Below are 19994 nucleotides of genomic sequence, written 5' to 3' on the forward strand. Positions count from 1 at the left end.
ATACCTGACTCCAGAGTTAAAGGAGGGAGGCTTATTTTGGCTCACGGTTTGGAGAGTTTCCACTCATAGTTGGCTGGTTGCAGGCAGGGCAACGTGGCAGAGAGAAATAGCCCATGACACAGCAGGTCAGGCAGTAGCAAAGGATGAAGAACAGCAGCTTCTTTCTGACCCTTTATATTCCATGCAGGTCACCCAGCTTTGGGGCAGCACTGCCCACAGCCAGGGTGGAGCACCCTTAATCCCAGCATCACATCCTTAAACCCAGCTTCATACATACTAATCCACCCCCCAAGGGCCACATGAGACTGGGGGGATCTAGGGATCTGGTCATAATCTCCTTCAGATTTCCATGCCTTTCTTAGCACCTCACATGACCAAGTCTCAGTGGGAACTGGGGTTTAACTACATTCAGGAGACTCCCAGCTGCACTCTACTGTCACCTGGTGAGCAGCTAGCAGCATTTTATTGTGTACCCTGAGCAGGCTTGAGGCAGTGAAGCAGAAAGACATCATCTTGGCCAATATTAGATGAGATGCAAGGGCCAGATGATGCAGTTCCTTCCAGATGCTTTTGTGCTAGAGCGGAGTCCAACCAGCTCTCCTACGCATCTGGAACCTCTGAAACTTGCTGTCGTTGGGAAGTAGATCTTTACGACTGGATGACATTATGCTATTAAAAGCAGGCCTGAAACTCAATGCCCAGTGTCATGATGGGAAGAGAAGACATGTGACGTGAAGAGAGATGAGTGTGGAGTGATAGACAGACCAGAGGAAACTGCAAGGTCCTGGGAGAACCCAGGAATTCCCCAGAGCTCCTAGGGTAGGCACACTCCGCCATACCCACAGTTCAGACATCGACCTTCACAGCAGTAAAACAGTGCTTTTCTGTGGTTTCTAGGATGCCCCATTTGTGGAAATTTCTTGTGGCAAATTTAGGAGATTAATACAACCAGAGAACCAATGAGGGAAAGTGTAAGAAAAAAAGAGGATACAAACCTCACACTGTATATTACGTGTTATACACACATATTTATAGGTGTGAATATTTACAACATTATATAATTAATATGCTTATGCCCAGTAAATGCATATATTGAAATATACATTACATAAAATAATTTATATATGTTTACAATATAAAATTTTAATTTAGAAGTAATTATACACTCATTTCATGACTGTACGTAAGGTGGTTATGGAATTTGGTATGGAGAGAGCTCTAACTTGCGCATATGGAGAGTGTGTGTTCCCATGTGAGTGTGTGTGTGTGCAGGTGTGTGTGTCCACATGCATGCATATGTAGCATTAGGGCAATGGGCAACTGTTTTTAATTCTGGGCTTTGTTCTTGATCAGGGATCAGCAGAGCTGCTCTGACTCCTAGGGGTGGCCCTCATTTGCAGTTACTCTTGTGCAGAATGATTGATCTCACTTGGAAAGTGTGTGTGCCTCCAAGGCAAAAGGTCTCCTGAAAGGTATCTTTGGGGTGTGCAGGGCACATGGTTCTCCCAAACTGCAGAGCTGCCACTGTCTTCAGCCTTGGTGACAGCAGGTGTCCAGGTGCAGCCCTGATGCTGGTCCAGGGGCCTTGTGAGCTCAGCATGTATCATCTCACTCCTCACTGACATCCTCACATTTGTTTTCTCCCTTCGAATGATGGCTAAGTTTCAAGATAAGACCTACCGGTAAGACCAGCCAACCAAAACTGCTGCTCCCTGGTCCTAGCTGGGCCCTACCTTGGCAATGGCATGCTGGATTCATGTTGTCCCCAGACCAGCTTGGGGAGCCCAACCTGGACACCTGCTCTCATGAAGGCTTCTGGCACTGCAGTTCCAGCTGCTCAAATCCATGGGCTCCTGCAGGAGGCTTACCTGCCCTCACTCTACAGTGGGGGTACTTGTAGAGACAACAGATCTCTGCAGACCTGGGGATGAGCGACTTCAGCAAGAAGCAAATTTCAGCTAAGAACAGGCTTCTCCTAAAACTTTCCCACATGACCCTCCTCTTTGCCTTCTTATTTCTTTTAAGTCTTAGTTCCCTCTTACCCTTGTGACCTCTAGTATTCCATTATGGTTATAGGCTTTCTAATCCCTTCCTAACAGCTTCCACTCAGCAGGAAGGGGAAAATGGACCATGTTATAAGTAGCAGCATGGTGGTGAGCTAGCTGGATGGTGGAGCTCTTCTGCACGCCTCATTCTGACTCTCAGCAGCAGCAGCCTGGACACCATCACCAGCAGAAGCGTTTGTAAGTATCCAATTATGGGTTTGACTCTCTACAAGGGAATTACAGTCCCCAGCACCTGTGCAAAACCCAAAGCCGAGTTTCAGCATGTTTTGCAATTAGCAGAGGGCAGTTTTCTCCATGGCATGGAGCCAGTTGGGGTGATGAGCAATTCTCCCCCAAAAGCCCCATGAGACAGCTGGTAACCACACTGGGGATGACACTGTCTCAGTGTGTGAGCCCATAAACAGGCAATGCGATTGCAACCATCTTGGGCAGTGTTCCCCAGGCTTGTCTGCTCTTGCTTTTGTTGAGAGTCTCAAGAGACTGCTAGGTTTGTGCCCTCTTTCTTCAATGGTTCTTCCAACAGAGAGGTGAGTGCGCTTCCCCAGCTGTCTTCTCAGTAAGTATCCTGTTCCCTCCCCAGATTTAGAATTACAAACATTGCAAGCATTCCATGTATTTCTATTAGCAGGAACTGACAGTTGGTAGAAGTTTTAGGGTGGGAGCTCAGGACATTGCCCTTCAGGGAAGCTCCGATGTCCAGCGGAGGCTCAGGAAGCTGTGCTGCTTGGATCCAAGCTCCCTGACTAAATGTGCCCCATAGCCAAATGCACCCCTCAGTGGTGAGAGAGGTGTGGAATCATGGTGACAAGGTGGCCTCATCTACAGCTCGTGTCTGTGATGGCTCTGTGTCCACACTGCCACTGTTCTCAGCAGCTACATGCTCTGTGGATGCATGTGGGTCAGTGTGTAAGAGTGACGCCTCCCTGAGCACTGCACAGATTTTCACTTACTATTATTTGCATTGTTTTTCTGTGTTGTTGTTGTTGTTTAAAAAAATCACCTCTCTAAAACATGTTATTCAATGCCATGCATGTTTTAGAAGTCGAACTCTACAGCCAATGCAATTGGACAAGTGAGTTTCATTTCTTGTGTTCTTCAAGCAAGGTGGGTGCACTCCGATAGACAGTTCCTTGAACACTCCAAGATTTAGACTCCTTTCTTGTAGTTGGTGAAACTCAAAACTGAATGTTCAGAGCCTCCTGGGGGATCAGTGCCAAGAACAGAACCTGTATGGCTGAGCAATCTGCCTTTCTGTGGCCATTTCCTGTGATGCAGCTCCCACCGCTCTTGGCACAGGAAGTTCCAGCTGGGAGAAGCTGAGTGAGCTGATGACATCCTTGCTCTGGTGCCTTCTGCAGCCCACTAGTCTACCATGTACCTAACTTGGGCTTTGTTAATCTTAAGAACACGCCCAGGGCTGGGGGTGGGACTCGTGGTACAGCCTTGTCCCACATGGGTAAAGCCCTGGGGTCTACACCTAGCACACAAAAAGATCCCCCCAACTGCCTGCTTTATTCTCACTGAAGACTTTCCAGTACTTTAAAGTTATTGTCTTGTCTTTTTATCACCCCCATCTTTCAGAACCCCAAATTGCTTCATCCCATAACACATAATGTCTGATTATGACACACAATGCTTCAGCTTTTTGTGTGACTTTGTTAAATCTTATTGGGCCAATATTGTTGTTTAAATCTTGAGTCCTAAAGTAAGGTCAAAATTTTCAGTAATCCTTAATTAGGATTCTAATACTTTGACAGATGCATCCTGATATTATCTTGACTTATCAAGTTTATTTCAAAATTTATAAATTTGATCGTGCTTGTGGTCAAGCAGTGGAAAATGTACAAAGGCATCAAGAGGAAAAGTGAATTTGTTAGGATATTGGGTAAATTATCTTAGAATAAATTCTGCATTGGTGAGTCAAGGGCATTGTGGTCACCAGGTATCAGAGGGCCTTCAGTCCTATAGTGCTCTGTCACTATGGATGTCTGTCTTCCTTCCAAAGCAGCTTTGTAAGCTATTGTCACACAGCCTTAACTCTAGAGAGAAAAGGAGAAAGGAGACAGAGGGAGAGGGAGGGAGGGAGAAAGAGACAGTGACAGGTCCACTCTCCATAAAGGAATATTCAAATAGTACAAATTTTCACAAAGCATTGCAGGAAGCTGGTCATATCCTAGCAGAATCATGCTGCACAGTAGTGTGCGGTGATGATTCCAACTCAAGCCTTTTGCACTGGGAAGCGATAAGACAATGTCTTCATAATCTTCCTTAAGCATTGTATTTTATTTCCCCTCAGAAAATTTTCTTGCTTGTCACTGTTAAAAACTGGGGTGGTGGTCTTTTTTTTTTCTTCCACTCAATTGGTATTGTCTTGAGTCACTGAAACATCTTTTTCTGAAACACATGGACAGAGTGTGTTCAGCTTAATGTTGAATTTTCTGTGGATGTGATAATGATTTAATTGACCAAAGACATTTAATTTGTATTACTTTTTAAAAATAACCATGCCTACACAAAATTCAGAATCCATACCTTACCAATAAATGGGATTTAGAGCAATGAAATCTCACAAATACTCCTGATTTTCTAAAAGGGAGAAAGTGTTCATTCAGGGAGAATCTCCTGTCTTGGAGATGTTGCTCCAATTTCTGTTCCCATCCTATGTTAATTCATTATTTTTCTTTGTTTACTATTCATACATAGTATGAATAGTACTAAAAATACTTCACCTCATTTAAGAGTTGAAAACTATCTCTTATTTTGGTTTGAATTTCTGATAGTTTAAAAATTTCACTCATCTGAACTTTGCATTCTTCAGGCTTTTAAAGGTATCATGCAGAGTCTCTGGGTCACAGCTCTGCTGGGGGTGATCTTCCTAAATAGAAGTGTCAGATCTACCTGTCAAGGTTGTTTCAACCTTAGCAGGGTGGATATTAAACCAGCTGACTGCTTGTGAAAGCACTTAGAAGTTCATGCCATTGACTTTTCAGGGGTTCCCTTCCCATGGGTCCTTTGAAGGACCCAGGAGGGCTGCTCAGAGCCCAGCCCAGCCCTACTGTCCTTCCCCACTCCAGGGACTCACCTATCCTGTGTCCTTGTCTCTTGTGTTATTTTTTCCATGCTTTCCTCCACTGACAGATCGTTTGTTTGCTTGTTTGTTTTGAGTGCTATCTCCACTGTAGGATGTGTTGGAAAATAAAAATTGTCTCTGTTGACTATGGCCATCCCTGTCCCCTGAACTGGGCACTGACTGTAACAATGCGTTACTTTGCATGTTGGAAAACAATGACACATAGGGAAGGAAATGGAGTCACCCATGTTCTGTTACTGTAATGAAATTCATGAGGCTGGGTAATTTTCGAAGCCCACATTCTAGAAGTCCAAGGGAGAAGAGTGGTTTCTATTCAAACCCTTCATCACAGATGGCATCTTAACAGCAGAGCACTTAGAGAAGAAAAGCTCATATAGCAAGACAAGTTGCCAGAGCAGGAGAGGCTTCTCTGGTGGCCTCCCCTAGAGCCTGCATTTGAAGTTCTCAGCCCTCTCCATGAACAGGCTGCTTTTTGGGGGTCCTTGGCCACCACACTCGAGCCACATCCAGCAGTGCAGGTCACAGCTACAGGGTACACCTTCGTGGGGGCCTCTAAGGAAAACTTGGATCAGAGATTTGAGCAACATCTTCCAGTTCGGTGCTAGGGATCAAAGAGAAAGAAACCTCAGGAAGATTCAGAAGTCAGAACTCACGCTGAGAGACTGAGAGGCAGAGGAGAGTCCAGTTGAATTTGGTAATGGAAACCCAAGAAGGCCAAGCTGAGGCGTTTCAGTGCTGCATTTAAAATCACAAACCATGAGTAATGATGCTGAGAAAACCGTGAAACCAATTCCCCAATCCTCAAAAAGCAGCTTGTTCAGATTCGAGTTGTTCATCTTATGAAGGCAGAGGTTTTCCCAGCGTAAATCTCTCCCTTCTGTTTCCCCTGTCTGCAGCGCATGTAACAGAGGACTAGGAGAAGCCTACAATCAGGAGTTTTCATTCTGTGAGTGAAAACACCCTTTAACTCTCTGCCTGCCACCTAGGACTTCAGGGGTGATGGCATTATTCGTCCCTGAGGTCTTTAAGATGCCAGCAGCTCCCTCAGCATGTTGTCTTGCAGAAATGTCTGCCCTCCAAAAGCTATATTTTCATTTGCAAGCCTCGTTTTTTGACTGCCCTGCTTCTTTTGCATTATAGTGTCTGATTAAGGGAAGATGCTCTTTGCTAACCATCACTTCCGTGAGCAAGACAGGTGGGTTTTTCACTGCATGGTTCCAATTTTTTTGTATCTTACTCATTTTATGAATACTTTGGGGGAACAGGATTACTTATAACGTTTCAGGACTTGGAGATGGCTTATTAACCCAAACTATTTTTCATTTTTTATAACTCTCTTTTCCTTCGAAGAGGCTACACACCAGAACTGCCTCTTTCCCAGCTTGCTAAAATGTTTGTCAAGAAAGAAATGAGTATTCATAATAGATTGAAATTTTATTTGAGAAAACAGCCATATAAAAATTAGGCTGTTGTAATTTTGACTCTTTGGGGTCGTTAAACTGCAGCTTGCAGCTATTTAATTTAATTTGTGGAAGCAGGAGCCATACTTACTCGAAGGCTGGAAGCATTCCTCTCAGTGTTCTCTCTCCATAAATGTTGGGGTTCTCACCCCAACTGCAGATAAATATTGCCCCATAGCCTGAAAGTTTAGCAGTGAGTCAGAGCGATGTGAAGACGTTTTCATAAGACATGTTCATAAAAGTTTACTCACAGATATTTGGATTTCAATGACATTCATAAATAAATGAGTCCTCCCCTTCATTAAACACATTTTTTTGTTATCTTTGGTCTTCAATCTTGAAGCAGTACCCCGATTCCTAAGGAAATAGGCCACAAAAGTTACCTTTCCTCCTAAAATGAAGACGGAACAATACCATGTATTTTTGCAGACCATAGAGTTGGATCACAGCTATATTCTCCTTACTTAAAATGATTTGCTTGTGCACATTTGGACTGTTCTGTCCAGAAAACTGTAGGATCTCTGGCAGGGCCTTTATCTCATCCATTCCAATCCCTTGCATCCTGCTTCCTCCTGGCTCTGCATTCTAGACTCTGTTTCACTGACACACAGATGTGCTTGACCCTTTCTTCTTCTTTTATTACATTTTCGCTATTTGAGGAGGGAACATGTCTCAGGTTTAGAGCAGGACAGAGCAGAGGGTGCCCACAGACCCAGCTCCCCACCGTCACCATGCCCTGGCAGAGTGGTACATCTGCTGTCACCGGTGTGTCTGCCTTGACACGGGGTCCCCAATGTTTCCATGAGTGTTCAGTCTTGATGATCTCCCATCTGGAGTCCTGGACACACACAGCAGGCCACAGGTCATTGTGCAGTACCAGCAGAGTATTTCCCTTGCCCTGAAAGCTCTGTGCTTCCTGTGATGCCTTTCCTACCTCCAACCCTACCAACTGCAGTACCTCCCATTGTTCTTCTGCCTTTTCCAGAAGGTTGTATAACACGAGCCACAAAGTAGGCCTGCATTGCAGACAGACTTCTGTGCCTCATTCCTGGCTTTTGGCAGGGTGGCCATTCATTTCTTTTAAGCACTGAGAGAACAGAATCGCTCACTGTCTACATGTGCCGCAGTTCATCCGTTCCCAAAAATCAACTTGGTTACTTTTACAGGTGTGAAACTCTGAAAAAGTGTGCTGGGTTTTATGTGGACATACATTTCTCATTTCTTTGGTGTGAAATCAAGGAAAGCAGGTGATGGATTCTGTGTTTAGATTGGTGAGAAACCTGAAGCTGCTTCCCAAGGTGCTGCTTCACTTATCATTCCCTCAAGCAGTGAGCCAGAGTTCCCATCTTGTGTTATGGGTTGCTGGAGTTCCTGTCTGAGCTGTTCTATTCAGGTGAAATAGCATCTCACTGTTGGGCTCTGTTTCTCTGATGGAGCATGATGTAGAGAACACATTTATCTGCTTGTCATCTGCATAGGCGTTCCGGTATCTTCTTTAGTGGGATGCAAGTGAGGACTTTAGCTCAACCTTTTATGAGATGGTTTTCTTTTGTTGAGTTTTAAGATTTTGTTTCACATATTTGTGATACCACTCCTTTGTCCATATGTCTTTTGCAAACATTTACTCTAGTCTATGGCTTGTCTTTTCATTTTCTTGATGGTTTTTATTCTTTTAACGGTAACTGTAAAGGAAACACTTCTAATATTTCCACATTTGCTGTAATGTTTTTATGTGTCTTGATTCTATTTTAGTTTTTCTAAGATAATTTCATGGAAGTAAGAAATTTCCTTTGGTTCCATTATAATTGTTTATATAATAAATGCATGTTGGAAAGTACCAAATGATTTGTTTATGCCTATTATAAGTTTATACATTTCATTTTTAATACATTATCATTATAATCTATACGATTTCATTTTAAAATATACCAGTTGCCCTCATGAAACATTGTGAACTCATTATGAATTATTTTCTTCTCTTTCTTACTCTGGTTCTGACAATCACTTGTTCATCAAGGAATATTCACCTGTCATTTTCTGATATTTAATTCACATTTGTGGAAGCACAATTTATAAGTAGCAATATTTGTTTTTCTTAGATATTCAGCTTTATGGGTTTTGACAAATGTGTACTGTTGTGTAAGTCCCACCACAAACAGCATCCTTACAAGTTCCCAAAGAAACATCCTCAAAATCTTTTGCATTGGGCGTACATCCCTGAGCCCCAAAAGATCTCTTTGCAGCTCTATAATTTTGCCTTTGATAGCTTTTTACATATTCATTTATTGATTCATCTCTATGTAGGATTTTAAAGGAAATTATCCACTTAGAGCAGTGCTGTTGAAATTCATCATATTGGTGAATTATCAATCACTGTTGCTTTCATATTGCTCAGTTGTATTCTACTAGAAAAATGCATTCACTTTTCAAATCTGCACACCAGAGGAGAGCAACTTCCACTATCCCCAGCTTTTGGCAGCTTGCTGAGGCTGTTACCCATGTGCACCTGCAGGGCTGCCTGACACATTTCCATCCCTCAGTGACGAAGCCCAGGAGAGGCTGGGTGGGGAAAGGGTGCTTGCCCACTCTACATTTTCAAACTGAGCTTCAGTGTCGCCAAACCATTTCCCATCGCAACCAGCAGTGTCTTTTCCGCTACTCTAGGTGAGCTGCTTTTCAAGTGCTATATTTTTGTCACCTGAAATTCTAGTAAATGTATGTGACTTCATATTATAACTAGTTAATATGTGGTTATTCTATCTCTAAGTGATTTTAGTATCTGCTTTTCCTAAGAGTCTAGTTTTGTCGATTCTTAGTTGTGGTCATCTATTTCCCCGGTAGTATTGATGTTCTTATTCTATTTTGAAAAAAAAAAAATGTAGTAGTTTCACTTTCTATTATTTTGGGATTTTGGGAGAAGGGTGGCTGGGGAGGTAGCGCAGTGCCTGCCTGGTAAGCATAAGGTCCTGAGTTCAATTCCCAGTAAAAACAAAATAAAACTAAACACAAATATTTTGGGAAAAGGGCAAGGGCATAAATGGGGATTACCTTCTCCTGGACAGTGTGTCCAGTCACTGCCTGCCCTGTCACATGAATCCACAGAAGGCTGCTCCTGCTTCACCCCTACCCACAATCTCAGGCTGAGAGCACAGATCTCAGGACCATGGACGTCCTCAAGACGGACATTGCACTGCCCGCCACAGTGCCCTCAAGCTTAGGTGACTGCAGCTGCCTCCTCTTCCTTGCTCTTCTCCATTTCCTCTTGTTCTGGCCCTTGAAATCAACATTACGCATGCCACCAGCCATCCCTGCCCATGAAAAGGCTTGTATGAAAATGCCAGAACTAGTCCTTGTCTGTTTCTACAGATTTGGAATACTTGAAGTGTCATCAAAATTAATGATGCTGTATTCATAAAACAGAATTCTATGCAGCAATACAGAATTAGAGATTACTGATACATAGATCTCAGAGACACATCCCTGAGTGAGAGATCTCAGAAACAAAAAAAGTGTATATTGGATTGCTCTGTGGGTAGGTAATTCCACATTAGAGTCTACTCATTACGGAAGTAACAATACTTGTTACTGTAGGTGGCCCCTGATAGGGAGCAGTGATACCAAGTTTTAGATGTTACCAGAAAATGTCTTCTCTTCATCTGCTGGGTGATTACACAGGTATAACATTCATTAAATTTCATCAGACTGTCCACCTAATAATTTATGTATTCTACTCATATAGATTATATTAATAAAAAATCTAAAACCAACTAGGAGAAAGTCAAAATAACATGCACATAAGATAAAAATCTATACATTTGCAAATCAATATTTAGCTGAAATGCCCAATGATAGAAAGATTTGGTTTGCCTTGTTTGAATGTAAATCTTGTGTTGGTACCAGTTTATTCCTATTTCACACTTGAGAACCTTATAAAGCAATTGCAGCTTTCTCTGCTCTGAAATGCATAGACAATTCTCAGAAGAAGTGCAAATGACCAATGAATATATGGCCAGATGTTCAGCATCTCTGGCCATTACAGAAATGCAAATTAAAACAACACTGAGAGTCCATTATATTCTAGAAAAAATAGTTATCACCACTAATTCAAACAATACCACACACTGGTGAGACTGCAGGGGAAAAGGAACCCTGATGCAAAGTTATGGGGAATGTAAACTGGTACAACCACTGTGGAAACCAGTATGGAGATTCCTCAAAAAAAAAAAAAAAAAAAAAAAAAAAAAAAAAAAAAAAAGCTAAAGCTAAAAATTCTTTTTATCTACCTTTTCCTCTTCTGAGTTTATTCCTGAAAGAGTTACAAACATCATATATAGTGACACATACATGCCCATGTTTACAGCAGTATAATTTATAATAGCTTAATTTTGGAAACAGCTTATATGCCCATCAACAGATGAACAGATTAGGAAACTATGGCATTTGCACACAGTGGAGTACTGCTGTGTCACAGGATGAATAAACTTAAATTATTTATAGGCAATTGATGTCTCTTGGGACCATAGCTTTAAGGGAAATAAATCGCACACAAAACATAAAACGTTGCATGGTTTTTTTCATATGAGAAACCCGAAGTATAAATAAAGAGCAGAATAAAAAATAAAACAAAGTGTGGACAGCTATTTTGAAGAAAACCAGAGACATTATGGCAGCCAGTGTTGATTTCCTGTTGTCTTGCTGTGAAGTCCCATATCTCTTGCATTGCTCTGCTCTGATTTGCTTTATTCTGTTTTATTTATTTTATTTTATTCTCTTTACAAGAAAAAACAATTTTAAAATAAAGGAAATAGATAATTTTTCAAATGGGAAGGGGAACACAAGATAGCAGGAAGGAAAATGAAGTGGAAAGAAAAGAGATTTTAAAAAGAATTTTAAAAAATGGAGATGGAGCTTTTGCAAAGAGAAGGGAGCCACAAGACAGAGTGGTGAGGGGCAAAAAGAGAATCACAAAGTGTTGCGCACAGGTGCCAACCCCTCACGACAAGTGCAGTCACTATGCACTGCAAACATGACCTAATAACAGTAAAAACTTTTAATGAATGAGATGCAAATATTTTCTCTCAATCCGGAAATCTGGAATTTCGTGAGGTCTATGGGGGAGGGGCTATGAGGAGTTCTAACTACACATGCACACTTATTCTACCTAAAGGTGCAGCCGTGCAGCAGAGCCCACCCTGCGCTGTCTGCGGAGTGCAGCTGGCCAGGGCCGCGCAGCTGGAGACCAGCTTTGCAGTCAGCTCCACTGACGTGCCTGAGCTTTCCACAGGCCCTTTCCTGCAGAATCCACTTCTGGAGGGATGCTAAGGCTGACCTGAGTAGGAGGACATGTACCTCTCAAAGTATCCCTGAAACAGCTGAGGCATTTTGCAATCTCTTGCAGACACCGTCAAAACTTAACAACAACAACAAAAACTTTTAGAGAGTCTTTTGAAATAAAATTCAATAATGAAGCCTCAAATGTGGACAGAACCACCAATTTGGTAAAACTCAGAAGACAAGAAAGCTCCATGCTCCTCCCTGTCCGTTTAATTTCCTCACTTTTCCACCAAATTGCCCCTGTCGCTGTCTAGTTTTAAATGAAGAAAACATTAAAGTGATACTATTTCTGTTGAAACTTAGTATCTATAGCTTATACCTTGTGATGTTAATTAAAAACATAATTTTTGTGTACTTATCACAAAGGAAATATCATTTCATTAAAATCCAATTAGATTCAGACAATATCTGTAAAGACTACGTAATCATTGTTGTTTGAACACAGGGAGCTTTGGTCTGTTTTCATTACTTGAGTAAAAGCAACCACAACAAACAATCAAAGAAAAAAATTATTAATCTCTGAGGTTATAAACACACTTGCATTTTGAGCAGAATTTCCTAGGGAGAAAAAATAACAGGCATGATTTCATGTTTCATAAACCACAACCTAGTTGACTTTGTTTTTCTCTAATTATTTATTTGTCTCCAAGGAAAATAAACTTCAGCATCTCGTCTATAAAAGGTTTTGTTGCACATATCCACATAAATGCATTCCAGTCAAAAGTTGTTTTAGAGCTTTTTTAGCATAAACATACAATTATAAGACAATACATTCATTTACAAAAGTATGATTAAAAATGCAAGCAAAAACCAGCAACACTTTATAGTGTTTGTGGATATTTTATGCCCCTGGAGTTGGGTCACAACAAGAGATTTTAGGACCAGGTCTTCAGTTTGTGAGTTCTAAATACGAAGTGCTAGAGTAATTTGTATCTCACTCCCTGCACTTAAAGAAGCTAAAGGAAAGGCAACCCGGAGATCTCCTGATCAGCTTTGCACCAAGTAGGGTTCATATTAGAAAGGTATTAAGAAGCTCTTTCACCGTGACCCATGCAGGGAACAAGGAGTAACTGTAAATATCTTTAAGAGCTAGAAAAGCCACCTTTCTTTGAGAATGGCTGATTCTAACCCAACTAAAGCCCTAATCAGCTGTGCTATATGAGACAGTTTAGCTAAATGTGTGTCACTCTCTGTCTTCATCTGTAAAACCCTGACAGAAGAAGACCTGTCTCCGACAGGATTTGGATATTGAGTCCAGAAGTGAAAAGTGCCTAGGAGCACGCTAGCACGGAACATCCAACTGTGAGGCATGATTGGTACTGTTATTCTGAATACATGAAGCCCAGGTCTGCACAGAGAAGTGGTGCAGAATAGTTGTCTAATTTGCTTTTATGGGATTTTATGCAAAATGTCGATAAGAGAGGAGCTTTGGAATTTCTTGGATATTTTGCTTGAATTATTCAAATAAATCCTGTAAGTAAACTAAAAATTTATTTCATTTTCCACATAGACATAATAATATTCTTAAATCTATACTGTGTGTCGATTATTTCTTAAAACTTAGGGTGAAAGATGGGACATGGTACACATGGGAGATATTCTGGGTGTCTGAGGGACAGATGAACGGAGAAATGTTCATATTAAAATCAACGCAAAAATTTCCAATATTTGTGGCAGTAAAATAGTTGATTGAAAAATATTAATTTTCTTAAAAATATCTGCCCTAAAAATAATTGAAATCTCACTTTTACATTGACAAGTGATTGTGACATACTTTAGTTTGACTTTTTAAGAACCAGGTTGGATTTTCCTTCCTTCCTCTCTCTCTCTCTCTCTCTCTCTCTCTCTCTCTCTCTCTCTCTCTCTCTCTCTCTCCGCATTTACGTGATTGCTAGTTGTGAACCAAACATTACGTCTCTCAGATTTTTATAAAAGAAAACCCATGTTGTAGCACATTTCTCTGGGGTAGATCGTAGATCAGCGTTTAAACTATATTTAAATATCATCAATTCTTTCACACCCTGTGGTACTCATGCCGTGGTAGCCATGGTGTCACACATAGGATTTATGCCCTCTGGATCATGATCACATGGTGATTTCTTCCAGTATCCTGTAAAATTGTAAAGTTTCATTTATTATTGGAGTTTAAATGGTCAACTCTCCTCTTTCTGGCACTTTCAGAGAGCGCCACCACTTTTGATGGTGTAGAATAAAAAGGAACAAAATTTGGTGACATTTCCGGCCGGTGCCAGTGTGGTTCATACTCTCCCTGCACTCATGTGTTCCTGTGGTCACAGGTAACCGTGAGCCGGGATGCAACACACATGCAGGAATGAGGGGTCCTGTGCACCATGTCATGGAAATGGAGGAGAACCTGTGTATCTGAGAAGTGAAAAAGTACCATCCTTCCTTCTTGCAAGCTGCTGATCCCTCAGCCTAGAGCAGCTGGACGGTGGAGAAAACCAGCTGCATCCTCTGCTCCTGATGAATCTGCATGGGCGCCATTGCTGGCCATTCCAACTGGCCCCTGGCCAGTGCCTAAACCGATTTTCTCCTCTGCCCTGAATGCTTTCTCATTTCTTCTCTGGCTGTACAGTCCTACTGTTCTCTAGTGCACACTGCAAATGCTTTTTCTGGGACTTGAAACTCATCAGAACTTCAGCAGGCACCACAGGGACCACCTTCACGTACAGTTCTCACCCTGACTTGGGCAGGATGGTTTCACTGGAGGGAGCTGTGCGTGCAGCCTGCATTCCTTGCTCAACCGTAACACCTCAGGGCAGAGACTGGTTCTGTTCTGTAAAGCGAGGGTATAGCAGAGTAAATAAGCACATCGGCCGGATTAAATACACAAATGCTGTTTGCAAACCTGTGCTTTCCAAATAAATAATTCAACTTGGAATCTAAATTTCTTGAAGTCTGCGTAGAGTCAGGAAATTGTTAAAAATTAGCAAAAATAATTGTTTTAAGAGTTCTCCCACTTTATTTTGTTCTGCTTCCCAAGTTTTCATGAGGAAATGGAAATAAGTGGTAAGTAGTCACCTCAGTGTCGGTGAGGTGACATCATCAGTTAAGTGCACTGACACAGGGGGCTCCTGGTGAATGATGGGAAGTAGAGCGAGTCATCACCAACTGTGAGAAGCATTTTGCGGAAAAAGGAGGGCAGGGGATCGCGGCACTCACCTGAAGTCGGACCAGCACCTGGGATAAGAAAGGTGCTCAGGGAGGAGCTGAGTTGCTGAAATTGCAAGATAACAGGCTCAAGCCAAAGAGGTGGGAGCATGACATGGGCAGGGCAGCTCACTTTTCTTTCTCGCCACACAGTTTAGGGTGGTCTGGAGCTCACTTTGTAGCCCAGGCTGGTCTGGACTTTGCGACAATCCTCCCGCCTCAGCCTCCCAAGTGCTGGGATTACAGTCAGGGACCACCACACCTGGCTCACTAATTTTTGTGAAGCAAGAATAGGAATGAATGAGAAGCTGAATGTTGTGAAGCCTTTTAGTCCCCAAGAGGGAACCCAACCCTACACATTTTGACAGACTTCTCCCCACCACCCCAGGAGTATTGGTAGCAGATCAGAGGCACAGAATGGCTTTCAGTAAAAATGTCAGCTCATGTCATTAGGGTGTGTTCAACAATGGTGTCTCGCTCAAGGGAAACACCATGATTCAGGTCTCCAAGGTCAGCGGGATGAAACCAGGACCAGCAGTGGTTGCTGAGCAGGAGTGTGTCCATGTTGAGTTTTTACTCTACAGGGAGTTGGTGTGACCACATTCTCAGGGACACGTGTCCAGTGACATTCTCACCTGGCCCCTCGATGACATTGACATCGCTGTGACAGTGGTGAGATCCCGTAATGAAGAAAATATAATGAATTTGTAGAAATTAATTGTGGTTAAAATTCCGGAAAAGGAAGGAAGACAGGGATGAATTTTTTTTTTTTTGGAACAATAGGTGCATGTGAATAATTTAAGTGATTTTTACACACACGGGATATGGCATTTGGTTAAACCAAAATTAATATGGTTAAAATTCCAAATTTTGTTTTGTCCTCAAATGAAGCAATATCATTCTGGGAAAATGTCATTAAAATAATGAAGTGGCGTAAAGATAAAATTGAATGTCATAAATGATGCAACCTGACAACAAAATAACCTAGCTAAAAATAGCAATTAACAGGTGAAATTTGAAAAATAACAAAACCTTGATGTTGTCTTCTGGGGCCAGGTAGAATTGAGTATTATTTTCCCAAGAAGGCTTGTGTGCCTGGGGCTGGAGCTTCTGGGATGCTGTGTGTGTGTGTGTGTGTGTGTGTGTGTGTGTGTGTGTGTGTGTGTACACTAGTTTTGTCAGTGGTTCTAAGAAGTTGCTTCTGGCAGCTCTGGATAGAAGCTTTTCTCTTTCTCCATATCCTTTGCAGGACTCAGCATAGCAGTTCATCCTTGCATTTTGTTTCCCATGGTTTCCATTTCCTGTAGTCACACATAACAAGAAAGAATCACATGGAAACTTCTAGAGAGGAACTATTCATGGTCCTTAGCCTGCTGGGCACTGTGATAAACCTTGAGCCTCCTCCATGGTGTGGGACAAGCCCAGGCACCCTGTGAGGGAAAGGTACATGCCCCTTCCTACTGGCCCCGGGAGGACCTTGGCTCTCCCACCAGCGGGACAGCTAAGGTTCTGCAGCTCTGCTCTCCGAGTGGCTCCTCTTTCAGCTCAGAATGGCTCCAAAGTGGAAGAGCAGAGAGCTGGCAATTCATGTCTGCCAAAGAGTTGAGCTCAACGGAAAAAGTAAATGTTCTAGGGTTAACACGGGAAGAAGAACTCTGAGTTCATTAAGGCCTAAAGTCAATGACCCTTAAAACCCGCAGGGTTCAACCCTATCAGGTGATTTCAGGGAGCCACCGGGCCTGGAGCATGCATCCTGTAGACAAGGTGCAGCTACCATATTGTCTGAATTTGCATTTATGTAAAGTACTACCTTGGTCTGCATTTAATGTCAGTTAGTGTGGTGGGCCATAAGACTGAGCTCTTCATCTTAACAGCACTGTGACTGTGTCACGTCTTTTTCCAGCTGCAACTTTATGCTGCACGGCTGGTGCCATGAGGGACAGGTTGTCCTCACCCTGGGCCCCCTCTTCCTGAGTGTGGAATCCTAACCTCGATTCCTGGAAACATTCTAGACAAGTCTGGAGGGGACCTACAAGCCGACAGCAGTAATAAATACGCTCGAATCTTGACTTTTCATTGTTCTTTCGATGTTGTTCACTGTGATTATTATCTTAGCATTATGTGTTGAGATTTCCCAGCAGTTACAGACCTAGCCTTCAGAAGAACACAAGCTCTAATGGAGTAATTTGTACACCATCCAGCCCAGCACTCCAGTGGTTACCCATCACCAATACTTTGATTTTGATTTAAGTTCCTTGCTATTTTATAAGATTCCCTCTATGACTAAGACATTTGCTGCTTTCCTTACCATAAATACTTCCTGTCTTTCCTTCTGTTATTCATCCTTTGCCATTTCTAAAATGGCAACTTTTTAATTGCTTCTGGAACACTCTTTTGTTGCCCTACAGGGACTTTGGGAGATCCAAATATGGCAGAGGAACATAGAGAAATTACATTAAGTAACTTCAATAAAATGTACTGTGGTACCTCAGTTCACAAAACACTTTTGTTTACAAATAATTTGGTTGCATTGGGAAAAATTTTGCTTTGGTTTTCAAATTTGATGTCAGGTAACAAACAAACACAATCATGACCATTTCTTCCAAAACTGCAAAACAAATTAAATTTGTGGACTGAGGTACCAAAGTATCACTGTAAAGCAGCCCAGGTTTTAAAACACTGTGGCCCCTATGAATTGCCTACTGTTTTTTTTTTTACATTTCACTTTATTAGTACATGTTTGCAATACATGAATTTTGGAATCACCTTGGGGAACTGAACTGTCATTAGGCCCTTACCTTCTGGAGAGTTGGTTAGGTCTCCTGGCTTTTATCATCTAAATATTTTTTTAATCTCCAAAGAATCTGTCCAAAGGCACTGACTTCTTATACTAATTGCCAATTCTAGTCCCTACATCCAAACTCGCTTATCCCAAGCTATTGGCTCGTGTACACACAGTGCATACCTGCTTACGTGTTCATACTCCAGGCGCCGCTCCACACACCGGCAGGCACACCTTCTCTGCTCTTCCCAGGGGCTGCTGCGCTGTCCTCTCCCATTCTCTTACATTCCCATTTCACGGGAAGATGTCAGGTGACCCGCTCAAGGTCACACAGATCTCAGCAGTAAAGCCCAGGCTACCGTCAACCTTTGTTCCCTAGTGGATTTGACTCTACTCTCCCCCTTTCTGGGTCACCAGGGTGACACTACTGAGGTCTCTGTCTTATCACTTTCCATCTGTGTTGAATATACGAAGACTCACAGCCAAAAATTATTTCAACCACATCAACCTTGATATTTGGTCTTCCTTTTCTAATGCCCAAATTCCTATTCAGTGGTGAACTCACTACTGTGAACCAACATCCTATAAGTGCCTAAGATTCCAGCACATGGGATTTAACTCAAAGCCTTATGTTGGTGGTATTTGGATGTAGGACCTTTGGAAAGAAATAAGGTTCATGAAGTCATGATGGGGAGGGCTGTAGGATGTCATTATTGCCTTTATAAAAGGAAGAAGCAAAACCTGAGTTAAAGTGCTTATTAGTTTTGTCATATAATACCTTCACCAGATGACAGCAGCTTAAAATTGGACTTCTTGCTTTCTGGAATTGTGGGAAATATACATCTTTTCTTTTTAACATATGCAGTCTCTGTTATTTTATTATAGAAACAGAAAACAGGCTAAGACATGTTGGTTCCTTATTGTCTTCTGGGCCTCAGATGTTTTATAGAAAATAATTTTCTCATTAGTGTCTCTGCCTTCTAGATTGATGGCTGCTGGTCAGACTGTTTTTCTGCCATAATTTCTAGGAGACGTTTTGGTACCTGATAGCTTTGTGTCTTTCTAAAGAGTAGCTGTGGATTATGGTGTAATTTATTGAAAGGATTCACTACCTTTCCTCCCTTCTAGAATTTCTATTTGAGAATTCCTTTTTATTTTTTAATTTTATGAGAAAAAGTAAAACAAAATTTCATAGCAAAATAGTAGGAAAATAATAGTAGTTAATGTTTTGGGTATTATTATCTTTAAAGTAAAGTGTTAAATCAGAGTACAAGATATGGGCATACAATTTTTTTCCAAATGACATTAGCATATACTAGTAGTAAGAAAAACTAGTAGTATTGCTAACTTGTATTTTTTCAGTGCCATTTCCCTTCCTTCCTTTCCCATTTACTCCATCCTAATTCCTTTTCCTTTTAAAACAATTTCTTCACAATATCTACTATACATTTTGGACTTTATTTACTTTTTCAGAGAAACAATATAATGTGTGCACATGTGAGTCTGATTTATTTCATTTATGAGTATGGTCTCAAATTACATTCATTTATCTATAAAAGTTTCAAGTTTATTCTTCTTTATGGCTTAGTAGCATTCCATTATATTAAAAGACCACATCTTTTTTTATCCATTCTTCAATTGATGAGCATTTGGGTTGTTCCCAAAAATTATTTATTACAAATTGTGCTGCTATAAACATGGATGCACATATATCGCTGTGGTATGATATTTTCAGTTCTTCTGGGGAGATAGCCAGAAGAAGAATAACTGGATTGAGTGGACCTCTCATCCTAGTTTTCTGAGAAACATCCACACTGATTTCCACAGTGATTGCTTCAGTATACTCCCACAGCAGTGGGGAAGGGCTTCTTTGTTCCCACAGCCCCTTCAGCACTTGTTATTGCTTGATTTCTTGATGACAGCCACTTTTTCTGGAGCAAGATGACCAGTCATATTGAACACACAAACCAAATAACAGCTCCAGCTCTTAAGACACATTCTGGGTGTTGTCCAGTCTGGTATGAGGATACAAACACATTTCTGTGGCTGGTAGTGGAAAGCTGCATTCTAAAACCCCACTCTGTGATCTT

This window comes from Cavia porcellus, unplaced genomic scaffold (assembly GCF_034190915.1).
Source record: "Cavia porcellus strain 051 isolate PalLab524CR breed Dunkin Hartley unplaced genomic scaffold, mCavPor4.1 scaffold_18, whole genome shotgun sequence".
Taxonomy (NCBI): Eukaryota; Metazoa; Chordata; class Mammalia; order Rodentia; family Caviidae; genus Cavia; species Cavia porcellus.